Source organism: Anopheles stephensi, chromosome 2 (assembly GCF_013141755.1).
Source record: "Anopheles stephensi strain Indian chromosome 2, UCI_ANSTEP_V1.0, whole genome shotgun sequence".
Taxonomy (NCBI): Eukaryota; Metazoa; Arthropoda; class Insecta; order Diptera; family Culicidae; genus Anopheles; species Anopheles stephensi.
In genome coordinates this window covers 5,093,768-5,110,319 of record NC_050202.1, presented here as the reverse complement: position 1 = coordinate 5,110,319, position 16,552 = coordinate 5,093,768, and the positions used below count along the sequence as shown (strand labels likewise).

Below are 16,552 nucleotides of genomic sequence, written 5' to 3'. Positions count from 1 at the left end.
CTAACTGCTGCTTGAAATTGAAACCCCTTTTTCAAGGAGACACTACACGGCGCAAGTTGGCAGAGTGGAGCAGAGTTGTGGCGCTGCTCTGCATGTGATGCTTCATTGGAAGGCTTGTATATCCTTCCGGAAGGCACTAATGGTCACACCGAGCCAGACCATCAAACATCGTTCCGCATTTTTGGGCGGCCCCTTCGAATAGAAGATCGCTTGCTTCTGACCACTGGGAGAGGTTATGTTTCCTTTTTGATTTTATAGCTTCAGCCAGCTAGAATCATTTTTCCACAAGAAAATCACTTGCGGTAGTATGGAGAGACGAGTGCAGTACGGAACGCTCATATACCGGATGGTGAGCTCGTAAAAGCGAGAGAAAAGGTCATTAGCCTTTCGGGCAGCCAATCCAGAGCAGCTTAATCCAGAGCAGCAAATGTGGTGCGTGTGGTGTATGTACCGACTGATCGAATGTTGCGGTAAAATATGACCACAAGAGCAAGAAAGCAACACCAAAACCGAGCTAACGACTAGAAGAAATATATAAGTTGTAGCAAAATAAATTGCTCACCCTGGCACGGCCTAGCCAGGATTTTGCATATCGAGCGAAAACGTATCGTTTTGCATATCGAGCCGCCATTTTGTGGCAACTCTAGAGCTAGTAAAGGATGTGTGTAGCACTGTACTTCAATTTTTTGCCACAGCTTTTTTTCTTTACCATTATATCGATTGCTTCTGTCGGGTTGAGAAGCTTGAGTTATTAAGGGATTTTCCGTTAAGACAGGTCGAAATTAATCACGAACGATCGATTCCCCTGGTCACGTTTTTGGCGTCGCACAATCAGAAAGGCAAGAATTTGGTCGATTTCCCGTGCGGAGAAAAACACGCCAAAAGCGCGTCCGTCCGTCCGTCCGTAGGTAAGAAAATTAGTAGCGAAATTGGAATGTAACCATGGGAAAAAGGGAAATGGCGTAGCTAATCCTTGAATATCGTGCGTCACGCAACATAGCGTTGGTGAGCGAAGTAACAAAGGAAACGACGACGAGTCGCCCCATCGCTACCAAGAAACCTCCACCAGTTCCCTGTTCCTGGTGACCCACCCAGGGGCCTCGGTCTCTGAGGTTGGCCAATTTGAGCCAATTTTCACCACTTTTCACCACAGCACGCGTGGCAATGCGTGTGCCGCCCTAATCCAGCGACAAAATTGACGAACGACAAACAGAAGCCCCCTGTAGGGGTAGGGGGGTCGGAAGGATTTCGGGGGAAAATTACTCACACAGGTGAGTTATGCCGGTGACACAACAAGGTTTTTCCGCAGCACAATTAAAACCGAGTCAGACATTTTGCCTTCAAGAATCATTAGGCAGAAACAAGCGGCAAATGGTGAATGACATCTCACCCCACCCCTTTGGGGGCCTAAGATCCCCAAAACCCCAAAACCGCACACGGAGCAGAGGAGAGTTCCGTGCGTGTTTTACTTCGATTTTTGTTAAGGATTTGTTCTTGCTGTGTGTCGTTGTCGCATTTGTCGCCCCTCCCGGGACATTCCGAAATGGTTTGTTGGCTGGCTTGTTTCCAGCGCTTGTTGGCGCTGTTGTCGTTCGTAAAAAGCGTGAGGTGAGCGTGAGTCTTTGTCGTGTCGAAATATGAAGCGGGAAGACAGCAAAACAGGAATTTTATTTTTGGGTCCTCCATAAATGCCTCACCATTGTTTGACCTTTCGCAGAACTAGATAGCTTAACCGCTTTTAGCTCTCTTCCTGCCTTTGTACGGTAGCATCCGCCGAGACGAGCGCTTTCGATTGCCAACAATCATGGCCCACTCTGCCATCGAGAATAGTATCATCCTCGGAGGCTCGTTCGGGGTGGTTAAATTTAACCCAGCCAAGGAATATAGATTGATTCTCGGGACCTATCACTTACCGACCGACTTGCGATTTCCCAGTGCAATACTGCTTCGAATGGCTCTCGAGCAATGGCATATGGACAGAGCAAAAATTGAAGGATTTTGTCTGCAGCCGTGCGATACGGTGCATCAGCGGACTTCACAGACAAAATAATGGAACGCAGAGCTCAAGAATTCGATTTCTGACAGGTTGAGTGTAGTTTTTCTTCATTTCGCTATTCAAACACTGGTTTTACTGTCGATGTGCCGTTGTTTGAGTGGGTAAAGCATTGTACACGTGCACTGAATGCAATTTCAATAGAAATAGGAAAAACAACACTCATGTTGACCGGGTTTATATGTTTATTAAAACTTTTCTTTTCCTTTTTTAGTAACTTAAACTATAGCTTTCCTTATTTATTTCTCACGTGAAGAATAATTTTTCCTCATCAAATGCACTCATTAGACAGAGCTTCGGGTCCTTCGTATCATTCTTGATCGATGCAAAAGTTTAACGTACATTCTTCCGTCTGATTGAACACGGCTAAAACAAGCTCATCGTAACCCGTCGACCGTGATCATGTCTGTCTGGTGCCGTTTTTTGTTTTTTTTTCCCTCAATGCCCTCATCCCGCCCGACAAGCGCTCCACTCTTTAAGCTTCTTAGCGCGTGGAAAATATATCCCGGAAAATTTCGTACAACCAGATGGTTCCGTCCGGCGTTCGCCAACTGCTAGTAAGCGGACCTGTCGATTTATTGCCACCCAGCCGCATCCGCAGATGCTCTGGATGAATGGAAGAAGCTGCACGAGAGAGAGAGAGAGAAGTGGGAGTCGGAAAATGCAATGAAAAATTTTCACTTTTATTGAAGCTAAAATAAAACAAGCTGCTGCAAAACCCAGACGGACGGAAAGGGTTGCAGAAAGCATGCAGCATGAAACGATACGGGTTGGTTGGGAAAACAATTGGAAAACTACTAGCTGCCCACCCCGAACGCGCGAAAACTACGTACGGGCGGAATGTTGCAAACGCAGCGAACAATCGAACCGATCGAAATAAATACGTCTGGTTGAGGATTTTTCGTGTTTTCCCAACATCCTCAGCACTCGTTCGCGGGTTTGTAGCTGTACTGTGTGGACTTTTCCGCAGTTTTCCGGGTGTGAAGGGTGTTTGTGTCCCCTTACGTTTGGGTACGTTCCTTGTTCTGTTTGGCTTCAGCTTTGGTTGTGAGAGCTGGGGGGGAAGGTTTTTTGCGCTACAATAAAAATTACCAATAAATTTTTATTACCTTCCTGGCGAACGAGTGCCAGCTGAGACCCTTCCGAGCCAGCGCGTGAAAAGCTGGTACTCGCTCCTTCCCGTGGTGATCCACCAGGGCCAAACAAACGCGCAAGCGTATCCCGTTTTTACCGTCCCATCGTTCATCATTCAGTGTTTTAGGGTGTCGCGATGCTTTTTTGGGGGAAACAAGTGTGGATGTATGTGTGAGTGTGTGTGCCGGAAAAACACAGGAAAAGCCACCGTAGAAAAATGGCATGAGTCACCGGGTTGTGGGTACGTCGAATCCACGATCCATTCTTCAATGGGTTCAAACGGTAGCAGAAAAAGGGAAAAGCACACACACTCACAGCGGGTTGGATGAGAAAGTGTGTGTACTTTCACCTTCGTCATTTCTCTGCGGGCGGGTCCACCCCTCCACCGGTGTCATACTTCTTTTTGGTAAGGATATACCACTCACAGAGTGGGGTTCAACCCAGCGAAGGTGATGCTTCCTTCCTTCTGTGTTTGTGTGTGTTTTACACCCCTACCGGAAGGGTCAGTGAAAAATGTTCCGATGGGATTCGGAAAAGTGAAACCGACATTAACCATCCACCGGAGCAGTCCAGCAACCCGACAAAAAAAGGGGGGAAAGAATTCCTTCCGAACTTTTTTCCTTCCGAAGTTCGAGCCAGCCAAAATGGTCAACGAAAAATGCGCACCTCTTAACTAGTTAAGCTGTACGTATTTACCTCATAGTTTACCTTTCTGCTCGTCGGAAAAGCGTGATGCAGAGAGAAGGAGTGGGGTGAAATGTTCATTAAATTGATTTATGCACTAAGATTTTAACGCTTTCCCTTTTTTTCCCCCTAAGCGCCTTGTTTGGACGGTTCTGGGTTGCTAGGCACGGTATGGATGGAGTTAAAAGAAACCCCGGGAAAGCCCTTTTTTACGACCATTTTTGGCAAGCTCACTATGGTGGTAATGGAAATCGTACTGACTTAGTGTCTAACGTACACGTTTTCCCGAATCGGGGTTGCTCGGCATTGAAATCGAAAATGATCGATATGTCTACGGCATGGCAGGAAATCGGACATAACAATAATCAATGTTCATTGTTTTACTTTTACCCCGAGCGATGTGTAACTATCATGTAAGCGCGATGGGATATTTAGTTATCCAATAAACTCTTCCGGCTTGACAATAGGATTGTTTGTGTTTGTTGCGTCAAGCCTAACACATAATTTACTCATAACTTGTTATGCTGGAGAGTGCCACAGAAAGGTGCAATTAGTATAGCTTACTTCCGGCGCTCTCTGTATCCTGAGATATCCGGGGAAATCGACAATCGTGAGCAGAATGGATTAAAAATAGCTCATGCTTTTTACAACTTCGAACTTTGTCATTTGTGCCGACAAAGCTTTGCGATACTTCGATATTTTCAAGGACAAGAAATTGTCCTTAACGTAAGTTATGATTTACAAGGAACATAAAAGAACAGCAGGTTGATTTAAAAATAGCTCATCCGACTGTGAAACAAAAAACTAGCCTCCTCTTTAGCATAAAGCATTGACGCGTTTTTCATGGAAAAAACGACCAAACGAATGAGCAAACACAACGTTTCAGGATTAAAGACACGAGCTGGTAATGCTCCATGCTCCCTACATCCATACTTAGCTGATTTAATTCTTTGTTTTTCCCACCATTTTCCTACCCGTTTTGTTTTGTTTTTCCTTAATCCCCGTTGTTATTTTTATGTATAGATCACTCGCGCTTTTGTTCGGTCAGTTTTTTTCCATCCCATGTTCCCTGCTTTTTTGTTATCATTTTGAATAAAAGCTTTCTGGTGGTGGCCGGCGCTTACCTCGTGTGCCTTCCTGCTACACAGCACCGTTTCGAGATGGTGTCGTGAGGGTAGGCAGGAAAAAAAAGAAGTTTCGGACCGAGCAATATATCCGGCGTATAACCGGGAATGGAAGCCGTAGGCGGTGGCCAATGCTTTAATAGGAATTAAAAAGTTCACGGCAAAACAAAATACTGCTTAATGCCCGAGACCCGTCCGTAATCCGTAACGCGCTTGTGGGTTGTGTTTGTTTTATTTTGCTTTTACTTTTTTTTTGTGTCTCGAGAACAATTTTTATAGTTATTTTTACTGTAATCTTTTGATTTTGTTTATGTTTTTTTGTTGGTTTTGTTGATGATGATAAATTATATTTTTTTTTTAAGACATTTTTTAATTTATATTTTTAGTTATGTTTTGTTATTTTTTCCATTTTTGTTATATTTGATTTATGATTAAGTTTGTTTTCATTTTTTTATGTTTTATTCAGTTTTGTTTTGCTTTTCTTATTTTTGTTTATATGATTGCTTTATCTTAACTCATTTCCTTCCTCTTTTCACATTCTTCTTGTGTATATTATATTCCTCTTCTTTTTTGCTAATATTGAGCTTTTTTTTTTCTTTTTTTCGTATTTCTCCGTAATTTTATTTTATTTAAATCATAGAAAAGCGCATGCTTAGTGAAAACTCCTTTTCCTGTACTCGCTACATTTTTCATGTTAACCCCTAACCTTACTCCATGTCCGGTCTATTGCTGAGAAAAACGAACTAAATCAATCCACCCTCACCGGGTGCGTTCCGCACACCCCCGTCGTGCCCATTGCATCGTTTTTATTCCCACCCGGCAAAACAGACCCGGGCAAAGCACACCTTAATTAATACTCTCCCACTTGTTCCCCCTGAACCGATCACCATCACCGGGCGGGCCTTCCCAAGTAGCCCTGCAGTCAATATTTCAACAGCGGGTTTTGTAACAGCAAATTGACGGTAGTAATTTAATAATAAAAAAAGGTTAAATTTTAACTACCAAAGCACATGACCATTCTAACTCCCGCGCACATCCAATTGTGCGTTGCGAAAGATCCCGCGAACGGTCGACGATGAATTTAGCACAAGAAGAAGCATTACCCGTAAGGGAGGATTCTTTTTAAAGTGAATAATTAATTTCCTCATCGACCCTACGCTTGGGGTGTGGGTGGCTCTCGAGGGACGTAACGATTAATGCGACCAAGGGCGAGCGGGTTTTTCGCTTCATCGGATCCCGTCGATGTATTACCTGGGCGCGCATATATCATTCAGGACGTCGGCTAACTGTGGTCGCGACAAAATGGCCACGACTGGAGACCGTTTTTGCCCGGGCAAGTGATTTTCAATAATTAATTAAGTAATTATTCTTTTCAACCACGTTAACTGCGTGATCTTAAGGGCAGTAAAAAGAAGGGGTTCGTTATCAACGCTGACGTGGACGCTTTTGCGGGCAGAAGGAAACATTCCCTACCCCCTTATAAACTCAGCAAAAATAGTGCAAATGCAGGGATGAGGGAAAACCCCCCGAAAAGGGGAAAAGAAAAAGTAAATCCGTTAACGTTAACTTACCTCGATCACGCGCGCTTCGATTACGGTGTGTTCCAAAAGGGAGGAGGTCCGCGGAAAAAATGCGTAAGACACGGTCCGGAATTCACAAAAGAAAAAACATTAAAACGGAAAAGGAAGGAAAGCCAAACACTCCGGATGGCGCAAGCACTACGTCCGCACCGGTGGTGTATTTTGCGCTGGTGCAGAAGCGTAATTTATTTATTACCGAACGTGGCACAGCTTAGAACCATTTAGTGCCGCTGGTTGCGCACTCATTATTCACCGAAATTTACACTCGCGTCAAAGTTGTTTTCCACCAACCGGGAGAAGGGGAGAGGTTTTCCTTCCCTTGCTACACTAACCGGAGGTCCTTCTTCACGGTCACTATAATGCGGGAGGTTCCGTTTCACTTTTTTTTCACTCAACAGGGGTGGCTCTTTTTTAGGTGGCGTTTTTCCACCTCCACCGAGACACACCCGACGCCGGTAATCGAAAAGTTACACGTCCTGAAAAGTGGAAAGTAAATGAAAAGTTCGTTAATATACTTCTTTACATTTTGTTTTGGTGTTTTTTTGTGTGTGTGCTGCGCTGCCTTCATTTCGTTTCATTTCATTGGAGCAGCCATTTTTTGCCTTTCTTCTTCTCTATATTATGGTTGATTCTTATTAAGGTTACCCTCTCGCACAGTTTCTCCTGCAGCTCACCGCAGTGTTCACGGGACGCTCGTAGAGGGAGCAATGAAATGCGCTTACCGTACGCTGAAACGCAACTCAAAATTTAAGAAAAACCCCAAACCGATTTTTCACAATGTAAAGCTGGTAAAAATACGACCAGGAGGAAAAATAGAAGCAGCAAAGGTGGGTTCACGGTTGTTTAGCGGCCCGAAATTGATGGAATTTCACGTCAGCGTGGAAGCAATCCTGGGAGACGGCAAATAAAGCTTCGCCAGTGGACTTTGAAATGTGAAATAGTTCTAGCAGCAGCACGCAGCAGCAGCAGATGGTTAAAAATCCGGAAATCTTTTATCCACATTACACTACACACCGGGAAAGCGGGGTAGTTTTTCGTTTCAACGATGCAATTCATTGGAAACAGGTTTGAGGAAGGTTTTTATGTTTTCCGTGTTTTTTTTTTTTTTTGCTTTCTCGGGAAATGTTAAGCAAATGAATTTGTTGTTGCTGCTTACAGTCACGATGCTAGCCCAAGCATTTCGCGTTGAATGGGGGGTTGAAGTTTTGCTAATTGGATTTTCTCTCCCTCACAACACCCTCGGAGGGAAATTTATCACTTTGTCAGTATTTTCCACCTTTTACTGGGAAACACTTTACGAGCTAGAATTTACCGTGGAAGGATAATCGGTATTTAACGAAGGCAGGTCCAGTGGCTGAGCGTGAGATTATCGGTTGCAAAGTGAACGAGCGAAATCAAACGATTTGTAAGCTGGGCATGGCAATGCTATGGGCTGCAGGCGATACCGAACTAGTTTTCTTTTTAGCCATAATATTTACTTCATTTGTAATCCAATTTGGAAGGAGTCTGGAAGAAGGTTTTTTTCAAGAAATATCAATCAAGTAGCCAAGCCAAATGAAAAGAAGAAATAAAAGTCATTTTAAAACAAGAAGTTAAATAATAATTAAGAGTAAAAATAGCAAGAGACGTAGAGACGTGGAGATGAAGTTGGTAGCACAAGTAAAAGAAGAAGAAGAAGAGGTGCAAAAAGTTGAAAAAAGTGATGAAAAATAAACAAAACAAGAGAAAATAGAAGTGAAAGTGAAAGTAGACGTAAATGTTTAAATAGAAGTAATTTAAGAAGCAATTAAAGGAAATTAAAGTTACAGTAGGAATAAAATTAAATCTTAGAGTATGAGTAAGAATAAAAGTAGAATTAAGAGTGGTAGTATAAGTACACGAAAATCGAAGCCACAATGGAAGACAAAGTAAAAGAAGAGAAGAAAAAATAGAGAAAGAAAAAGAAAGAGAAGAAGAGATAGAAATAGAAATACAAGAACATGAAAAAATAGAAGAAATGATAGAGAGAAAATAGTAGAATTCGAGGAAATAGTAGAACAGAACAAGGAGCAGAGACAGAAGATATTTTTGATTTGAACTAATAGAACAAAAAAATCTGGAAAAGCTCTCTATAAGCTGTTGAGACTTCTCTATCCTGTTGAAACATTTTTTTTATAAACCATGAAAGCAAATAACGCGCCATTCGTGTGGAACTCTTTTCACTTTCGTCTGGCGAAATCATTAAGCACAACTTGTTACGAGCAACAGCAATAAGTTCATGTTGCTGCTCCACGCTGCCACCGTGTTTGCCATTTGGCGAAAAAAAAGGAAGAGAGCAAATTGCACCACGAACTAAAGTAATAACGCGAAGCTCTTGAACTTTTTCCAAAAACCAAATTTCAAAACCTCCGTAGTTGAACGCACACTCCTAGAACACGAATTGCAGACACGAAATGCACGAGAGCAAAACTTCAAACTTTCCCCTTAAACGAACCCAGAGCTGGCTGGAACTGCAACAAAACAATAATAATACTGCCAGTTCGGTTTTCTGTTTTTTTCCTCCTCCTCCTCCTCAGCGCTCATTTTCTCGGTTTGAGTATCATTTGCCATTTTTTGAAAAGAGCAAGATGAGAGAGAGAATGAAAAAAAACGAAAAAACCATCCCACCCAAATGCGCCCTGCGGCTGGGCGAATGGTTGATATGGGAAATTGGTTTTAATTTTTCATCACACTGATAATAATAACAATTATTGCGCTCATGATTGTGGGCTGGCTGCTTATGCTTTTATACCTGTATGGTGCCACCGTTGCGGTAAATTTATTATACCAACCCTTCGCACTACCATCACGAACCCACCCTTTCACGACCCACCAGGGACGGCAGGGATATAATGTATTTTTTTCTTCCCTCATTTGCTGGTGAGTCCCTGAGTGTGTGTGTGTTGTGTCCCTTTTCGACCTTTTAGCTCCTGTTGGAAAGCTGACCGGCTACAAAAGAAAAAACAACATGGGGACGAAATTGCAGCCCCGAGATAAAAGGTTTTCATTAAAAATTCATCAATGAGGACTCGGTTTTTCAGGGGTTTTTTTTTTTTGACACATCCCAAAGCTGTCCTTTTTTGAGGGATTCGCCGAATTCGCCTTTCCTGTGCCTGTTGGAGAGATCCAAATGTAATTCTTGCATTTAATTTGGGTGCCAAACTCGCGTAAAGAATTGTTCTACCAACGAGCAGCACCAGACCACCACACCACATTCAGACACTTAATTCAACGCATTTGGCTCATGATTTCTCGTGTGTTTGCCAACATCAACATCGGCAAACCGAGTGCACAACGAACAACAATCTAGCCTCGCCGTCTCGTAAGCGCAACCCCATCTCCTCCAGTACATGACAACAAACAAATCTGATCACTTATCTTAACTGGCTAATTACTGACGTCGTTTAGATTAGCGAACCACAGCTCGAACCACGGTCGGGCCGTCCAATCGAAACGGCCCAATGTGCACCGTTCGCCGAAGAATATTTGGGGAATAATTCTCGTACGCTTCTTCGCCGTCCTACCGGGCAGTTGTTTGGGGCACACTCCTCCACTGACGAAGTTGGAGGTCGCAAGAAAAATATCTTTAATTAGCCAACCCCTCTCTCTCTCTCTTCCTCTCTCTCTCGCAGTGTGTCGGATCAGGATCCGTCGGCCCACCAAACCAAACAAGGGCAAAAGTAAATATCAATTTATCTGCTAATGGACATCGCTTAATCAATTACAGACCCTGTTTTCCAGTGCAAGCGCGGTCGTCCAAGTGAGGCCACCAAGGTTTTCGACACTCGAGCCGGACGCACTGTGGTTAGTTTTAGTGGCCGGGCCTTTTTTCTTCTCTGTTTCGCTCTTTCAGTTTGCTTATTTCTGCCAATTTATCCTGCTCTGCTGCTTGGTCCTTAATTTGACTAACAGTGTCCAAGAGCTGTGGTTGTGGGGTTTGTGTGTATCGCCAGCTTTCTTGAAGCGTTTTTTTTTTTTGTTTTGGGGGTGAATCGAACGCACCCGCCATTTAAAGAGCATCAAACTCTCCAAGGAAGAGAGATTAAGCCGTGATAAAACGGGCCAGGGAACTGGGACACGCGAAAAGGCGCACGTGGCGAATGTTGGACGAATGGATATGACTTTATCCGGGCGATGCTTAACGATGATGATGATGGCGATCATTTATTCCGTTGATTTGCACCAATCAATAAAAACCCACTTTCGTAACCGCGCGCTCGTTCGCCCGGGCGTTGGAGGAAAGGAAAATGTGTTTCTCTTTTTTCCCTATCCTTCTCTCTCTCTCTCTTCCTCATACCTCCTGACCGCAACAATTTTCCTGCTCTGTTATCAAGCAGTAGCTGTTCCTGTTTTTCGTTCCTGTTCCGGCCGGTAAGGAAAAGTTTACCTCATTTTGGTCCGCCAGAGAAATCACCCCGAAGGCCCCCCGACTGTAATAGGTCCCGGGCGGCGGTGTTCCAGTGCCGCGTTCGAGCCTTCACCCTTGGCTGCATCGGCGGCGAACCCGGTGTACGATTGATTGAACCGTTCGAAAATGGCTTACAGCTGCAATTTTCATCGCATCGTTTGCATTTTTCATGACCAACCCGGGACTGGTGAAGGTGGCAGTCAATCCCTTTTGCCCGGGCCCACGGGTGGACACTGGTTGCTTTCGGTTTGACCTCTTTCGTGCTACCGGGTAGGGGATTTTGTTTGCTTCTAGCTAAACGAAACTGGTAACTATCGTTGGCTCGAGCAAAAAAAAAGGGCCTTGCGGTTGGAACCCTTCTGGCCTCCGGGTGGACTATTTTTCGTGGAAAGCTAAATTCCCCGTGCCATCTGGAAATGGGTTTAATTTTGTTCTGTGGACTCGCTTTCAAAATGAATACTATTAAGGTTAGGGTTTTAAGGGAAGGAAATGAAACGATAAAAAAAATCTCCTACAGAAGACTCCACAATGAATATGGATGAGTTTACTGAAAAATGGTGTCCCCTTCCTGGCTTTATTGAAATATTTGCTTAACATAGTATTTCTCCAGGGCGATTTTACAAGGTTTTCCCGGTATATCATGAGCAACGTGACAAATTACCGCAAAAAAATCTATGCTCTTACCCTTCTTTAATTTCTTTTTTGCTTCTTCTTCTTCTTATTATTATTTTTGGTTATTTTAAAGTACAATCTCTCAAAATTTTCAATTTTACTCAATTTTTATGTAGCTGGTTAGCTAGTCCTACCAATACATAATTCGGATAATCCATCTCGTTTTTTTTTTATTTTGACAGATGAATCTGATCAGATCTGTCAGTTTGACAGATAACGACAAGCAAATGCCATCAATTTGACCCATTCGATGCAAATTCTGGTGTTATGAGTGAGACTCTAAAGTCTATCGGAGGGATTTTCGTGGGATAATCGGCCACAACAAGATCTCATCAAGCATTTATCTATTTTAAGCTTCAAATTTCGTGTAGATCTCGAAGCCACTAACACACTGTGTTATAGATTCTTTAAAGGATGTAAACAAGTGAAGTAATATAGAGAGTTGAAGATTAGTATATATTAAACTAATTCGCATTTTTAACCCCTGTTTGACATTTGTTCGCATACTTTAATGTCATCTTGATCGATTTCCGTAAATGGTGAACGCTTTGCCATATCATCTGATTCCGGCTTTTTCTTCGCATTGTTCAGGTTACTTTAAAGTCTCAAAAGTGTAAGAGTAACAATCGAAACAATTCTGCTTCCATTATTTCCCCCAAGTCCAAAGGACACATCACCAAAGGAAAGTTACCCAATATTGCCATCAATTTCATCGCCTTCCGTCTTTGTCGCACCCCACCCTCTAATACGTTTTCCTAATCCTCCACCCCTCCCACCTCCCCCCCCCTCCATCCTTTGGCCGCGAAAAAAAGGTACGTCGATGTCAAATGAGGCTCGTTAGATTGATGTTGTGTCAAAAGTGGAAAATTCTCTTCACACTAAAAACCCGGCCACAAAAGGTGGCCAGGCGTTGGACTTCCATCATCGATATGGCGGTCGGAAAGCAAGATGTAAGGCGATATTTTTTAAACGAAAATTTTTGTTACAAAATGCACCACCCTGCCAGACAATCGCTGAAAAAGTGACCCAAAGGTGACCTGGCTACTGGGAGGGGAGAAATAATGCGAACACAAAAGAAAAACTCATTCGACCACTTTGTCCTGCTACCGTCGGAGTTGGGGTTTTCTTTTTGCTGCTGTTGTGTGCGGTGCGGTGTTCCCGCACGCTTCTTGGGGTTTTTGTATCAAAGAATGACGAGTCACTCTGGAAAATTTATCTAAATCGCTAGGAAATAGAAGACCCTGCCGTTCGGCGATAGTGGATTTATTGGGTGTGTGTGTGTGGTGCACCGCTGGAACAAAGTTAAGACGGTGGAAAATGGAACAAATGGTACCGAACTGGATGACATGCGGAAAAGCAAGCTTCCAACAACTGCGTCAACTGTTGGCGTCACGAAACAGGAAACGAACACAGCTAATCGGAAATGGTGGCTATTTTTAGTATCCTGGAGGAGATTAGAGTGTCGGAGCTAAAAAACTATATTTTATAGCAAATTTATAGCAATCGTTCTTCTAGTAGTAGCCTAGTTTATTCTTTAGAGTAGCTTTATGAGCCTTACAATTTGAAGAAGACTTTATCAAAATTAAATGAGACGCTTATTCAGATAGCTTGAAGCCCTATTCCATCCCACAAAATTCGACTTTCCTCGCTTGGTGATGAGATATAGCCGGATCCACTATTTCCTTCATTAGTACAGATTTAATGTATCGCGTGCCCACACATACCCATCCAACTGTCCTCCGCATCCGTTTGTTTCACACTCACTTTCGGAGCTGTGGTGCGGATATCCTACCAATTTCCATCCCAACCCACACAATGCTAGCTCGGAGGCAAATTTGCCTTCCCGCAAGGAACACGAGCGAGCACCAACGAAAAAAACCAACGCCTGATGGCGTCTTGTAACGGCTTGGCGTCCATTAAAGCGATGATTTCGCAGGCACGCTGATGGGAAACGCGCTGCACGCGCTGCAACTGTCGGTGTGGGTGAGCATTAGTGATAGCACGGCCAAACACCCACAGGAACGTCCCCGCCGAACGGCATTATATTGACGATTATGTTGAGTCATTATTATCAATTTCCAAAGCGACTACGATTATGATCTTTCTTCTTCGATTTTTTCGACCGGCGTTCGACCATTTTGAGCTGTGGTGGCTGACTGGCCTCCCCCCGGACTCGGAAATGATTGTGCCTTCCGTCGAGCAGCTCATCAGTGATCAGCGTCCGCTTCTCCGACGTCATGATGCTGCCAAAATGGTGGCAAAAAGCAAAGAGGAGGAAGAAAAAAAAAGCTTCCCACATTGGCTTGGCCTCCGGAAGCCAAAGGCGGAAGCTTGCGTGTGAAAAATGTTTCGATCCGGTCCGTCCCGGTCGGTCGGTTTCGATTCGGAGTTTGCACACCCATCGCACCCCAAATTCGGGTCGGGTCGGAAGTGTGAAAATGTATTGTCATGAGCAGTCATTTTCCCTCGGCTGGAGCTTTCCTTCGGTCGCGCGCGCTAATGGGACGCTCGGTTTCGGGTTTTCCACCCGCAGCGCAACTTAGCGCCCCAGAGATCGGCGCTGCAAACGAAGAGGTTAAAAACCGCAAGCGGTTCGGTTCGGAGCCCTTGTCCTCTGGCACTGTCCATTTCGTGGTTGAAGGACTCTTTGACAGTTCGTTTAGCGTGACAAATTCCGTAATCGGAAAAAATTGACTTCGCCGAGTGGAGCGCTTTGATGGTGGTGGTGGTGGATTGACGACGATGATGACGATCGTTTGCGGTTGAGCCGAAACAATCATAAATAATGGAGACCCGTTCGTTGGCACGGGCGATGAGACAGTTCGATTTGCGGTGGACAATGGATCAAGCTAAACTATTTTCCTTTCGGGAGATAATGAAGGAATTACGAGCTGATAATGGTGTACGACATCATTAGCCTTAGGTAAAGGTATAGATGGTAGCGTGAGTCGGCGATAGCTATTTGTGAAAAAATTGGGAACCGGAGTCTAGGTTTTTCGTGACTATATTTTTAGTTCAAAAGCGGTGTCAAGTTATTTCGTATTTTATAATTTTATTTAATTTAACTTTTGAAAACTACTGATTATTTATTATAGCTGTATTTTTTTCCCATGAGATTGAATACTTAAAAGACCAATTTCCAAGAGCTAGTCTCGGAATTCTTTTTCGAGCAATTATTCTAAAAATTCGAGCACCTGCTCGAAAGTTTCTTCTAGCTATTTTTGTAAAATGATGGTAGACAAAATGATACTGATGAATCTGATAAAATTTAAGCTAATTTATTCTTTAAAATTAATATTCTTTGAAGTTTCTAGTATTGATACTCATTGAATCATCCGAGTATAAGAATAAAAATAAACTACTTCCGGAAGAGCTCCCAGTACTGAATATGAAGCCACGATGAGACTAAGAGAAAGACTCATTTCAAGATTCAAACTTCCTCCATTTTTTCTGACTCTGTGGCACATGTTCATTACCATTTCAAATCGTTCAAATTACTTCCACCGATATTGTTTTATGCTCTTCAATGTCAAGCATTATTTTTTCTACTGTTCCTTCTCGCTCACAGTTACACCAACTTCCGATTTCCGGTAAAATAAAACCGAAAACAACACAAAACAAAAGCACCTTCTTCCATTTGTTACAAACTGCTGCTTCGAAAACATGACCGCCACAACGACATCTACCCTTCTGGCGCTAGACGATCGTACCTTCTTTCAATTTGTCGTAATTTCCTCCCATTTTTCGATAGGGAAAACACACTCCGACCGGACAGCGCCCGATCTGGGCAAAGAAAAACTCCCCGGCCAACGATTGAAAGCAAATATTGAAACACTTTTTTCCCTGGTCGCATTCGTCCACGGCCGTGAGGTTTTGCCGTCGTCTCGATTTCGTCCGTGCCATGGACAGGGCGACGAAGATGTCACCGATTTTGACAAGGGTCGGGTGGCCGGATGCCAGCTTTCGCGCCTATAAATATCGATCGTGTCGGACGTTGTCACGGGCAAGAAGCGGCCCGGAGCATAACTTTACTCTTGCAGATCGCTATTTTTCCAAAGCGTACATTTTATTCATCGCCAACACAAACACAACGTCCCGTTTTTAAGGCGGTGCGTGTGTTGCCGAAGGGAATGTTTAATGTGACGGCATTACCCAAACGATCCGAAGGCACATCCGGTTGTAAAAGGGAGGAAAATACCATCTCTCGAAGCGATTAGATGATTCGATTGCTGAGAGATTATCCACAACACAGCTTTTCTGTCTCGGGTGTGAGTTTGTGTGCGCTTCACCGAGATCTCGCCATCCGGCCGAACGAACGGTGAGGCTAGGAGCCTCACATTTAATCCACACTTTATCGCTTCTCGATCTCGGCGAACGATGCAATTTCTTACCAATCATACCGTCCGGACGTCCGACACATCATCGTTCGCATCGCATCTGTGCCGTTTTGTCTGTCACGAGATTTGTCTGCGTGCGATTGTGATCAAGCGGGCTCAAGGGAGGCTGCAACAGAACTTGGATGGAAATTGTGTTGCAAAATCCTCGTACGAAGAGCCTTGATGCAATAAACGCTGCATCCATTATATGCTTCAGGTCGGCACAAACGGAGTCACGGAGTTCCCTCGATTGACCCCATAGTCGTCCCGGACATTCTTCGGCAGACTTCCTACCCCCAACGCAAAACGGGGAAGAAGTGAACGAGAGTAAAATGTACTTCAAAATAGCATTAACAACCTTTTCTTACGTGTGTGCGAGCGTGTGTTGTGTTCATAAATCATACAGTGGAATCTCACCTCCAGGGCTGCTGCAAATCGATCAAAACAACGACCCGGGCTCTCGCGGCACATGCAGAGGGTATGCAATTGCATTTGCTGCGAAC

At 43.8% G+C, this 16,552-nt stretch overlaps 1 protein-coding gene across 3 annotated transcripts in view; it reads right to left on the bottom strand.

Moving 5' to 3' along the window:
* LOC118508187 overlaps nucleotides 1–16,552 on the bottom strand; it is an 86,559-nt gene that overhangs the window by 42,025 nt on the left and 27,982 nt on the right. For 2 of the 3 annotated variants that reach the window (XM_036047747.1, XM_036047745.1), the window contains exon 4: nucleotides 6,567–7,051. The exons of the other annotated variant lie outside the window; for it this stretch is intronic. The gene's annotated coding sequence lies outside the window, so the exon portion shown is untranslated. The remainder of the gene's footprint in view (nucleotides 1–6,566; nucleotides 7,052–16,552) is intronic. 3 annotated transcript variants of the gene reach the window in all.